Source organism: Danio rerio, chromosome 14 (assembly GCF_052040795.2).
Source record: "Danio rerio strain M-AB ecotype USA chromosome 14, GRCz13ab, whole genome shotgun sequence".
Taxonomy (NCBI): Eukaryota; Metazoa; Chordata; class Actinopteri; order Cypriniformes; family Danionidae; genus Danio; species Danio rerio.
The window spans coordinates 46,428,550-46,442,689 of record NC_141034.1 but is presented as its reverse complement, the minus strand read 5'-3'; the positions used below and the strand labels follow the sequence as shown (position 1 = coordinate 46,442,689).

General features: G+C 35.1%; 1 protein-coding gene across 9 annotated transcripts in view; it reads left to right on the top strand.

Annotated features, from left to right (window-relative positions):
* Positions 1-14,140, top strand: part of LOC147834029 (uncharacterized) — a 1,152,336-nt gene that overhangs the window by 767,605 nt on the left and 370,591 nt on the right. The gene's annotated exons all lie outside the window — the stretch shown is intronic.

The following is a 14,140-nucleotide window of genomic DNA, read 5'->3' as shown; positions in this document are numbered from 1 at the left end:
TTGCGCTTTACAACAGGTGCTGATTAACTTGTATTTAAAATATAGATAGTATACACAACACTGCAGGACTTAATAAGTTTGCTTTAATCAGCTTGTAGTCTACATATCTATAATGGAGTTTAGGGTGCCGCTTTTTACAGGTAAGAAGTGTTTACCATGGTCTTCTGTAACTGACATTGCATTTGTCCCATTTTTTTTTACTATGGCAAGTGTTCTTTTTGGTGATTCAGAGAAATTGTAAAGCATATGTTTTTTATTTGGTAAATAGTTAAGACTTACAAAAACAGATTCGGGGCAAGGCAGTGGCGCAGTGGGTAGTGCTGTCGCCTCACAGCAAGAAGGTCGCTGGGTCGCTGGTTCGAACCTCCGCTCAGTTAGCGTTTCTGTGTGGAGTTTGCATGTTCTCCCTGCCTTCGCGTGGGTTTCCTTCGGGTGCTCCAGTTTCCCCCACAGTCCAAAGACATGTGGTACAGGTGAATTAGGTAGTCTAAATTGTACGTAGTGTATGAGTGTGTGTGTGTGGATATTTCCCAGAGATGGGTTTCGGCTAGAAGGGCATCCGCTACGTAAAAATTTGCTGGATAAGTTGGCAGTTCATTCCGCTGTGGCGACCCCGGATTAATAAAGGGACAAAGTCGACAAGAAAATGAATGAATAAAAACAGATTCTCCATAGGTCACAACGTTTAAAGTAATCTGCAGAATGTAATCTATAATGCGAAACAGACAGTGGAGTTAAATTCGATTACACAATGAATGACTCATTTGTACCGACTCGTTTTAGTGAATAGAGCTTAAACATTGTAGCTTGATTCCTGAAAGGGTGATTCACAGTAGCTGTTCCCATTGATTCCCATACAAAAGTGAATCAGAAATAAATTGTCACCTTAGAATTATAAGGTTCTATCTGACATTTTTGTCAAAATTGTTTTATTGACATTCTTATTAAATGACATTAAGTAGCAAGACATTATGGGACTTTTTTTTACATTTAAGACTTTTTATTTAAAAAACAAAAACTTTGAAGCTCAACATCTCAAAATCATTCAGAACGCATATAGAACCTTATAATTCCAAGGTGACGAAATGCTATGACCAATCTATTTCGATTTATGAATGCACGACTTTTGGTTCTTTTCTAATCGAAAATCAAATAACGCAACAATTTTGGTCACATTTCAGGGTAAAAACAGGTTGTTATGTTTGTTATGCTATGTTATGTTGTTAGGCTTTGTTTTGTTATGTTACGTTTTGTTATGTTACGTTACGTTACGTTATGTTATGCTATGTTATGTTATGTTACATTATGCTATGTTATGTTATGTTGTTATGTTTCATTTCATTATGCTACGTTACGCTATGTTACATTGCTTTCGATTACATTACGTTGCGTTACATTATGTTACAGTTGTTATGTTATGTGTGTTATTTCGTTTCATTGTGTTACGTTACACTGTTATGTTACATTGCTTTACATTACATTTTGTTATGTTACTTTGTGTTAAGTTGTGTTATGTTATGCAATGTTAAGTTACATTACATAATGTTCCATTATGTTATGTTGTTATATTTCATTTTGTTGTTACGTTAGGTTTCATAACATTATTACATTTCGTTATGTTTGTTATGTTATGTTGTTACATTTCGTTATGCTGTTACGTTATGTTTTAGTACATTTCGTTACATTACATTATGTTACTTTGCTTTATGTTTGTTATGTTAGTTATGTTATGTTGTTATGTTTCGCTACGCTATATTCTGTTTTGTTACATTACGTTATGTTATGTTTGTTACGTTATGTTGTTACATTTCATTTCATTATGCTACGCTATGTTACGTTACGTTACATTATGGTATGTGAAATTTTAGGATTGTGAAAAGTCATTAAACGTATCTATGCTTGTATGCTATTATTTATTTAGGCTACTGCCAGAAAATAGAATTGGTTTATGTATACTTCTTTGTTATACATATACTTCTTTGTTATACTTCTTTGTTATACATATACTTCTTTGTTTACATTTATTTTTCATAACAAAAGTAAACCTTTCAAGAGGGTTTCTTCATCCTTTTAAGATCCAAAGCCAGATATCTGCATCTACTTACAGTGTTTTTGTGCATCTGTTTCACAAGATGATGATGATTATTTCTATAATTTGATTTTGCAATAAAGCAGAAAATCATTTGGCTCAAAATCAGACAGAGCGTGTGCAACTTTAAAAAGCATGTGGCTCATCACAACCTCGTATTTGCTCTTGTTCTGTCTCTGATTTTCAATGGCTCGTGTCAGAGGCCCACAAGGATATTGTGGTTTTTCTGCTGAACTCGACGAAAAAAGGTTTACTTTCTGCAGGCCAGTGTGTGTGCGTGAGGTCATGTGCTTGTGTCTGTACAATGAAAGACTGAAAGAGGGAAACAGTAAACAAAAGTAATTGATGGCACATATGTGGATTGTAAATGGCGATACCATTCATCTACCGTTCTGGGAGATCTAGCTCTGACAACCGGCTACCAGCCACTGCATTCCTGTTTTTCCAGAGCAGCCACCGCTTGCTTAGAGAGCACCCAAGAGCACATGTCCAAACAAAGCCAGCTGTTGTGCTTTAGCGCAGTTATATTTTTGAACTGACATGGTACGATTCCTTATCGTGCTCAAACAACATTTGCAGGGGTTTTAGGATCATTTTTGTGGTCTCACTGCACCACTTCGTTTCTGTTTTGGTTGAGGAACAGAATGCATTCCCCGGGCCTCAATAAAATTTGATTAGTTCCACTTGAGGACCGAGTAGTTAATGAAGTTTGGGTTGAATCTAATATAAGCATGACTATTTAACGGGAAAAGGCCATAACGTAAGACGTGCATTGGCATCAAAAACAACTCAGTGGAAAATTTCTCGTCTTTTTTGACAGGAGCTTTGCAGAACGGCCATGGAATGAATCAGTGAATACAAACTGTTTTCTAATCTTTAAACATCTCGTAAATGTGTGGAAGGAGGGCACAGTAAAAATGAAATGGCGTTGAGAAAAATGCAAAGCGTACAATAGGTGAAGCACTGGTTTTGCAGTATGAGTCATGTTTAACCTGATGTTTTAATTTGATTTTTTATTTTATTTTAATAGATCTTTTTCAGCGTATTAACTTTTTACTGTATGTTTTAGTGTAAAGTCATCTCTCAAAATTGTTATATACTTTGATTTCAGCATCAATAGTGCAATGTGATCATTCGCAATATTTGCTTTGCAGGATTTCCAATATTGTCTGTATAATAATTCACCATTTGCATGTGGTTTTGTGGCCTGTGACTGTATGAGAAATTTTAAATCATTTCAAGCATAATAAATTGTACTGTTAGTAACGATTCATTTTATTATTTTATTTTAGGTGCGACTTTTTAACATTCTGTAAGGGGTCTACAGATGAAAAATAGCCATTCTTGGCTAATTCTGGCACATTTTACAGTTTATTAATGTTTATTTACATTTACATTTACATTTTAATGTTTATTAATGTGCATTGACCCTGTAAACAAATAAACTAAACTAAATTTAAATCATTTTATTTTTATTATTCAATTACTGTAATAGAATTCTGTTAGATGCATTAAAGGATAAATACTGTTTGTTTAAATTGTATATTTTTTCGGATAGTTACACTTAGATATTGCTCGATAATATGCTTGATAATAAGCAGGTTTGCTGCCAGGGAGAGAAGCCTGAGCTTGGAGATAATTGAGTCCAGGACTCCCGTCTGGTTAAGGGCCATGTAAAGTGGTACGAGATCAGGTAGTTCTCAAGAACTCCTCCTGGTAAAGAAGGAAAAGGGTGATATGGGGTGGACGGGGGGATTCTTCAAAAAATGAAGATAGGGGAGTAATACTAAGTGGGCTATTTATAGTGTATCTTATTTATAGTGCTGCCTGCTCCTCCCAAATTTGCTTATAAAACATCACATATGGAGCGGAATCACTTTCCTCATATATATATATTTCTCTGTGTTTCTGGCTGCAGATAAGTAACTGCTTACTAAAAAGTGTTGTTTATGCAATTTGTTTAAAATAATATTATTTCAATAGTTCACACTAAGATAATGCTCGAATATAATAGCAGGTTTGGCATGCTGTCCCGGGAGAGAACCCTGAGCTCGGAGATAGATGAGCCCAAGGTTTCCACTTGGTCAATGAGCATTAGGAGGGATGCAAGATCAGGTATTTCTTGAGAGCCCCCCAGTTTGTTTTTTACCTATACTTTGATTAATAAGGTGGTTCTTTAAGAATCCATTCAGTATGTATCAAGGCCCAGCTAGTTAAGTGCCAGTGACTTTTATTACAATTCACCTATGTTACATGTTTTTAGACTGTGGGAAAACCCACGCGAACATGGGAAGAACATGCAAACTCCGCGCAGAGAGTGCCGACTAGTTGAGTGAGAACTTGAACTATTGGGCCTCCTGCTGCGAGGCAGCGCTTGCCACTGAGCCGCCGTGTCGCCCGATCCTAGAATTGAGGAGAAGGGAAGTATTGAGGGAGGAATTTCCAAAACAAAGATACTGTAGAGAATGCAGTTTAGGCATGATATTTATAGTAATTTTGGAATAAGATTAGGCTAGCTAATGATTACCCATAAGGACCAGTTGAAGTCGATCATATCATGTCCTTCTTTCGAAATTAGTTTATAAAACTTCACATGCAAATTTGTTTATTTTTTTTCCGACAAGGCATTAAAGCGATTAGTTCACCCAAAAATAAAAATGTACTCAATTTGTACTTTTTCCCAATTTGGTATAAAACTTTATGAGTTTCTTTCTTATGTTGAACACTAGAGAAGATATTTTGAAGAAAGCTTTAAACCTGCAACCATTGATATCTATAGTCATACATGTCAATGGGTACAGGTTTTCAGCTTTCAGCAAAATATCTTCATTTGTGTTCAACAGGAGAGACTCAGACAATTTCTAGGTGAACTTTAAATTGTTGTTTCACACACATATACTCGCAACAGCAACAATGCAATGGAAATGACTGTGCAAATAATTACAAAACAAAATTGTATTACAAGCAAATTGTGTAATGAACATGGTCACATGAATATTAGACTTAATATTTAGCATAATACAGCAAAACCACAATGTTTTCTAATTAATAATTATATAATTATATATGTGCTTATAAATGTGCTGTAGAAGGGCACGGTAAAAATGAACTGGCATTGAAAAGAATGCAAAGCATGTGAGAGGTGAACCACTGGTCGTGCGGTACAAGTCACGTATTTCCTTAATCTTTTAATTTGGATTTTTTTTCCCCAACCTTCCTTCTGTCAGTAGCAAGATAGTTCAGTCATCCCGCGCACATGATGGTTGGAGGGGGGGTTGGCCAAGTGGACGCCGGGAGGGAAGGCATCCCGTTTTGGGAGATCACAGGATCTATGGGGCGACTCAGAGATTGCAAATCACTGATCTGCTTGTGGAGGGGAGTAGAGGAAGCATTTATCATCAATCTGAATCTTACTGATTTGTGTTCGGAGTCCACTGGAGGCCATTGGCTGCTTTCCGTGATTAATGTGGTTGTCTCATGACTAAAATAAAAAGTTGGAATTTTAAAGGGCAAGTGTTCATATGAGAGAGATTGTGAAGAATAATGGCCCATTCAGATTCAGCACATTTGTTGTGAATTTTCGTTGAGAGCAAGAATGTGAATATGGAAACAAAAAGATTCTTGTAAGATTAACATTTTTTTCCTGTCCGAAACAAAATAAATAGGTTGAAAAATTTTAAAGGGGTATAAACCTCAAACTGAAAATAAAATCGCCTTCAAAACTTCATAAAACGTTCGTTCATATTCAGAACACGATTGAAAATATGAGAGAGATATTTATATTTTCATTTAAAGACCCACATTTATAATGATAAAAAAATTGCTTAAAGAGATTAATAAATAAATAAACAAATAAATAAATAAATTATTTCCCAGAGATGGGTTGTGGCTGGAAGGGCATCCGCTGCGTAAAAAACTTGCTGGATAAGTTGGCGGTTCATTCTGCTGTGGCGACCCCGAATTAATAAAGGGACTAAGCCGACAAGAAAATGAATGAATAAATGAATGAATGAATGAATAAATAAATAAATAAATAAATAAATAAATAAATAAATAAATAAATAAATAAATAAATAAATTGGTCACTTTATTTTGATGATCCGTTTGTTGAATTTAAGTTACATTGCATCCACTGTACATGCCAACTAATTCCCATTAGATTATAAGGAGATTGCTAGGTTGGGGTTAGGGTTAGTGTAATTGACATGTACTTGCAAAATTTCTTATAGTCAGTTAATTGTCTGTTGATAGAGCAGAACCAACAGATATTAAGCAGACAGTCTACTTATAATCAAATGGACCATCAAAATAATGTGTGACCAATACATTTTTATGAATCAAGAAGTTTGATCCAAGTCTTGAGCTTCTCCTGACCAACTTTTTTATCTCTACTGTTTCAAGTTCATATGTGAATACAAATCTAAATTGAATCTATTTTTGTTATTAAACAAACAAAAGAGGACTTAGATTAAACAACAAAAATAAACTGTATATTTAATTTTGACTTTCATATGAACAATTCCTGATGTGTTTTAAAGAGGTGGTCAGATATTATATTTTAAACTTTAGTTCATGTGTGAAACTAAGCAACATCTCTAAAAATCAGCTCATTCTCTTTCTATTTGGGCTTCCAAAGGACATTAAACAAAAAGAGATTTTAATTTAATTTTAATTATGTTCCAGAGAATTCTAAAAATATTAATATATATATATAGCCAGCATTTGATAAAGGACATCTTCCAGAATCTCTCCTAGTTTAGTGCTGGACTCAGTTAAAACTCCTCCAACTGACGAAGCAGTGGATTGTAAGCCACAACCTGTAAGTGTTTAATTTGTTAAAATTAATGTTACATGCACAGTGTCTAGCATTAATGGTATGTTGTAGCGAGGACGTAAACAAGGATATAAACAGCAGGAAATGCTGTTTGGCACCGCTAATAATTTAGCTACAAATGCATATTTATCAATCAAACCGCTGTAAGCACCCACAATCTTCAGCAGCGCTGCAGTGTTTCTCTATGCGGATGCTTTCCCTGTATTCTGCATCTAAAAATAATGAACTCGCAAAAAATATGTCAACGTTTCATATTACATATGCTTATTCGAAATATATGTAAAAGACACTTGTCAGATTTTTTTTTTTTTTTTTTTGAGAGCTGGCGTGAGGTTTATCTGTGTGCTCTTCGTTTTCTGTCTGATTCAGGCAGAAACTGACACGGTCAAGCTACTGTTTCCACACACCACAAAAGTGTGTGTTTCTGGCAATAATGTCTGGATGCAGCCTTTATGATGCACGCTGAGATTGCATCACTCAGTCATGCAATGTCAGACGCAAAGCACTCAATGGAGTGAGTGACGTCACTGTGACGGGTAAGGGTTAGGCGTGGGGTTAGATGAGCGCATTAAAAAGCATTGGATGCAGCTCAGATTGCACTGCACGGAGTCTGCAGCCAGACCCCTCTCTCTTCATACACTCTGGACCTTAATTTGAAAACACTCTTTTCTTAATTTGCATTCTAAATGTGAACAAACTCCTTATTCAATAGTTGGAATGAAATGAAAGTGAGGGAAATATTTTGGTGTGAAATAACCCTTAAAGTATAACCCTTCTATTTATAAATATACACGACCATGGTTTCTTTTGAAAGAATGTTTATTCATATCGTAATGTGCATTATTGTAAAGTCAGGGGCAGAGGTATATTTCTGAAATAGCTTTCTTTTACTTGTCAAGCACAGTATAGTATTTTCCTTTCTCATCATGCACATGGGAAATTAACTCAATAACAGTAACTGCTTTAATTGAATAATACAGCAACATTCCTCAACACTTATTGGAGTTAATCTTATATAATTGCTAGATTTTTTTTGCTGTTAGCCCTCAATGATTAAATTGGTCCAAATAAGTTTCATTTTAAAATTAAATTGTCTTTGAAGTTTCTTCACAAAAGAGTGTAATTGTAATTATCGTAATTTTCCCATTATAGCAGACATTTAAGGAGACAGAATTTTTAAAGGATTATAAAGATTTTGTTTCTAATGTTTTAATGCTAACATTAGACTAGGAGTGGATTTTCAAGATTTAACTTATAGATATTTTTTGGAACAATATTTGCATTCATTTGACACAATGATTGCATGCATGCAGTTATTGTGCACGTAGTTAATGCAGTTTAGTATTAGAATGTTGTTAAGATAATGCTAAACTGCATTAACTAATACACTAAAATAAGTGCAGTGTGTGTAGTATGATCCAAATCGATCACTTATATGCAAGACTAGACAGAATCTGTGGAAATTTCTTGTTATTTTGGAATTTTGTAAAAAATAAAACTAAAAAATTCATTGTGCTGAATAATTTTTGGGAGTATATAGTAACTAAACACTCAATACATAAAATAAAAAAACACCATCTTTTTTACTTTAATTTAAAGTTTACAGTGCAATTTGATCCAAAGGGGTAAATGCACACAGACTTTGCATTGTTCGTCTTTGCATTGTTCGCCAGCCCAAGTGCTTCCAGTGAACTGTCTTTCCATTACAACATGGCCATATTTCAGTTATCAGATTTCTTTAAAAATCATTGATCTTTACTGCCTGATAAATATACGATATAAAGTGTGTCTCAGACCAGATAAGAAGCACTGCATTAAGTTCCATTATTCCCTGCTATGTCTGTAAAATTCAATCATTCATTTTCTTAGTCGCTTTATTAATCTGGGGTCGCCACAGCGGAATGAACCGCCAACTTATCCAGCATATGTTGTACGCAGCGGATTCTCTTCAAGCCGCAACCCATCACAGGGAAACATCCATACACACTCATTCACACACATACACTACAATTTAGTTTACCCAATTCACCTGTACTGCATGTCTTTGGACTTGTGGGGAAAACCGAAACACCCGGAGAAAGCAGAGAACATGTAAACTCCGCACAGAAACACCAACTGACCCAGCCGAGGCTCAAACCAGCAACCTTCTTGCTGTGAGTTGACAGTGCTACCTACTGCGCCACCGCGTCGCCTGTCTGTAAAATATGAAAATTTATTTTACCCCAGTATTTTCAATGGAGTTTCAGCGCTAGACTAGTCTTCCATCTTGTTTTTTGCTCGAACAACTAAATGAATGTCTATTTAACAAATAATGTCTTAATTACATTACTGTTCCATGTCTGATGTGTCTGTGTTGTGTTCATGTAGATGTTATTTCACATGTGTTTGTTCCATGTGTTTCTGTTTATAGCATGTGTTTCCTTTGTTCTGTTTTCCCGCCGTTTGTTTATGTTTATTAGTTCCACCTGTTTTGTCACCCCTGTTTGTAATCTGTTCAATCTTGTCCTGTGTATATATACCCCTGAGTTTGTTTGGTTCAGGGGTGTCTACTCAACACACCTGCAAGGATGTTTCTAGAAAGTCTAGTAAGAGCTTGATTAGCTTGCCCAGGTGTTTCTGATTAGGGTTGAAACTAAACTTTGCAGAACACCGGCCCTCCAGAACCGAGTTTGGACACCCCTGGTTTAGTTCTTTGTCTGGTATTGTATTGTCAAACTCCATGTATTGACTGCGTTGGATGTTCTAGTTCCTGTTGTAAGTGCTTTTTGTTGATAAGTACGTGTTTTTTGTAGTGGTGGGCAAAGCGAGGCTTTGTGAAACACTGAAACAGTCGAAGCAAATGTGTCGAAGCTTCGAAAGGTTTCGAAACTCCACTCTACAGTGATATCTAGTGGTCATTTTTTTATGTATTGCACTGAAACAGCTTCAGCAAAGAACAGTTGAACAAATTGAGGCATTAAAGCCCACTTTGTATGCTTGGACCTTCAATTAATTTAGTACAGTGGATTAGGTGTCAGACTTTCATGCGGGGATAGTAGGTTCGAAGCCAACCTGATTCAGTTGTTTTGAAATGCTTTAATACCAGTTGGCAATGCTTTGCTCTTGTATCGCTTTGTTTCAACATTGGTCTGATATCCGAATAAACAATTTGTGAATAAATATGTCTTGTTTTGGTCTTAAAACAGGGTTCTTGCTAGATCAGAAACGGTGGCCTGAAGTTATCAAGAATTATTTATATTATTCATTAAATTTCCCATTTATGGTATTTTATTAATGTCTACCTAAACCCAACCACACTGTAAAAATATTTATTATTGTTTTACAGTGTTACAAAAATGATGCTAAATTGATGGCATAACTGCAGCTGTATCCTATTTAGGCTAAAACAGAAAAATGATTAAAATACATAAAACCATATTTGAGCAAGTCAGGATTCGAACCGAAACGTCATGCAAAGCATAGAAACAGCATGCACACGCACAGTCCACTAGGCCATAAGAGACAGGGTTTATTCTTGACCTTGGCAGCCAAATGCAGACCCGCCAGGTCTCGAAACGTTTCTAAGCTGATCGATGCTTTGAATCGCTTTAGTCACGTGACTAGGTGTTTCGAAACACTTTGGTCACGTGACTTGGGTGCTTCGGATCATGCTTCGGTGCAGTGTTTTGAAACACTTGCGCTTCAGGATCTCGACACTGTGTCGAAACGTCAGTTTCACGTCAGCCATCCCTAGTTTTTTGGATAACTTGGATTTGTGAGTGAGCCTCCTGTGACAATTACACATCGATGCTGTAAGAGGAACCTAATGAAAGTGAAAATAGTCACAGAAACCTTTGACTGGAAGTTTATTATAGGCTGATAAACACTAGCTGTGCATACACTCCATTAGATCCATTTGTTTGATAAACAAAGCAAGTCTCTCATGTTATATATTAAAAGACAAAAAAATAATACTTTATACTAATTCTATAGATTAATTTTGAGTCTTGTAACTTTCAGATCTATACCACCTTGTGCCCAGAAAATGAGGGACATGATGAGGGAGGAAAAACAGACTAGTTGCAAGTAACATCAGTTTCTGTTCTGTGGGGAACAGTGTGTACCATGGCAGTGGAGTGGTCAGGAAATGTCATTTTTACCAGTAGTGGCTATTATAACATGCCATCTAAAAATACACCCTCTCTCTGCCCTTGCCTTTGCCTGTCTGAGCAGAAACACACATCTGCCGCTCTGCTGTGGGTGCAACACCAACGATCTGTGAATGATACTGTGATACTGTATGCTTCCTCACCTCACACATATTAAATTGCATGCAGAAGGCATGGTAACAGGAATATCGTGCTTTAAAAATCTGTTCTAGTAGGATTGCTTTGACTGATGTGTGCTGGAGCATTCGTTTCTTATCAAAATAACCTGACTTTTAAAGACTACACTAACCTTACAGCCACAATATAAATATACAGTAGAGTAAGTTCTTGTCTGAAGTCAGCTGTTTTTGTGTTTTTTTATGTTGTGTTTTTTTTGTGATTTTTATGTTCTAATTTTTTTATTGTTAGTTTTCACTATTATTATTATTATTATTATTATTATTATTATTATTATTAAACGGAATATATAAAAACTGTTCTGATAATCTCCATAAATACTTTTTAAAATTGTATTCATTATTTTTATTTAACGAAAAATAATATGTAAACATAATAAAACTGTTCTGATAATCTCCTACAATAGCGAAATGATGATGATGATAATACCAGTTATACTCTTTTGTGAAGAAACTTTGAAGACTGAAAGACATTGATATTTTGGTGGTGGAAAGACATAAAATATTTTGAAATGAAGCCATATTATCCCAACCCAATCATTATAGTCTGACAGCAAAAATATATTAGGTCTTTATGTGAGATTTAATTTAATTTAATTTAATTTAATTTAATTTAATTTAATTTAATTTAATTTAATTTAATTTAATTTAATTTAATTTAATTTAATTTAATTTAAATTTAATTTAATTAATTTTCTTGTCGGCTTAGTCTCTTTATTAATCCGGGGTCACCACAGCGGAATGAACCGCCAACTTATCCAGCAAGTTTTTATGCAGTGGATGCCCTTCCAGCCGCAACCCATCTCTGAGAAACATTCACACACACTACGGACAATTTAGCCTACCCAGTTCACCTGTACTGCATGTCTTTGGACTGTGGGGGAAACCGGAGCACTTGGAGGAAATATAAAATATTTCTTAAATGATGTTTAACAAGGCAAGGGAATTTTTTTTAAATAAACTTTTCATTTTAAATGTAATTTGGATTTATTTTAATTGTATTTTATTTTTATGTTAATTTGTTTTATTATATTTAATTACATTTTATTCTATTATATTTTTATTTTATTGCCTTGTTTTATTTTTTTTATCCACCCATCATTATTTCATAATTTCGTTATTATTACAACTTTTCTAATGCACCCTTATTATAATCCAGCCTTGCACTTTTTAACTATGAAAATCCACCATAAAATATGAATATTACGTCTTTGAAAAAGTAGGATAATATGAACAGAGAGTTCATTAATCATGAATCATTTCAGCATTTATTGTGTGAAAATCATTTAAATATTTTTTTTTTTACCCGAATTGCCCATGTTCCTTTAGCTGTTGCATCATTTATGTGATGACCAAACTTTTTTCCCCTAATAAAGTTTTATCAAAAGTGGTTACCATGGAGACAACAGTGCCAATGTTGAGCTTGCTTCGAATTAAATATGAAGCTTTTGATGTGCAAAGATAAAAGACATACATCATTTGTGGGCAGAATATTGTGTGCCGTTTTAATCAAGATATATTTTAGTTAGTGCAAAGAGTGTAGAAATATTAACTTGTCTTAACAAGATGATTTAAAAAAAAAAAAAAAAACCTTAAGTGTCAAATAGCAGACATCCCTTCGAAACAAATCTCAAAAATCAAAGTAGTTGACTTTACTGATCCATGTAACTGTATATATGGAACATCAGCTACACTCACCGGCCACTTTATTAGGTACACCTGACCTACTGCTCGTTAATGCAAATTTCTAATCGGCCAATCACATGGCAACAACTCTGTGGATTTAGGCATGTGCACATGATCAAGACGATCTGCTGCAGTTCTTCCAGCAGGATAGCACGCCATGTCATAAAACATCTCAGAATGGTTTCTTGAACATGACAATGAATTCACTGTACTCAAATGGCCTCCACAGTCACCAGATCTCAATCCAATAGAGCACCTTTCTAATGTGGTGGAACTGGAGATTCGCATCATGGATGTGCAGCCAACAAATCTGCAGCATCTGGGTGATGCTATCATGTCAATATGGACCACAATCTCTGAGGAATAGTGCAGGACCTTGTTGAAGGTGTATCAAATAAAGTGACCGGTGTGTATATATTTACATCATTGGTTGCAAATTTTACTTAAAACCCTGAATATCAGAATAAATAATTCACCACAAAATTATATAAATAAAAATATAAATAAAACAAATCTTCACATCCTGGAAAACTGCATTAATATTAGCAATAAAAATAGAAGGTGCTGGACCCGAAAAAAACTGCTGTGGCTCTTTTTTCCTACATAATAAACGACAGCAGGAAACATCTTAGAAAATCTATTAATCAAACATGCTGCTAAAAAAAAGTGTTTATGTAACATGCACTATTTTGAATTATAATAATTTTACAGTTACTTATTCAGAATTAGCCAATATATATGTAGTCCTTAATGTATTTAATATGCAAAATAAAAAAATAAATAAAATATGACAGTGATATGAAATAGATTTTGCCTTAAAACCATGAAGATAAAAAAAGTGACTTATTTTAGTTTAACCATCAGCTTAATAAGGGTGGGATAGTGGCTCAGTGGTTAGCACTGTCGTAACACAGCAAGAAGGTTACTGGTTCAAGTCCTGACTTGGTCAGTTGGCATTTCTGTGTAGAGTTTGCATGTTCTCCCCATGGTTGCGTAGGTTTCCTCCGGCTGCTCCGGTTTCCCCCACAATCCAAAGACATGCACTGTAAGTGAATTGGGTGAACTAAAATAGCCGTAGTGCATGAGTGTGTGTGTAAATATGAGAGTGTATGGATGTTTCCCAGTACTGAGTTGCAGCTGGAAGGTCATCCGCTGCATAAAACATATGCTGGAATAGTTGGCGGTTCATTCCGCCCTGGCAACCCCT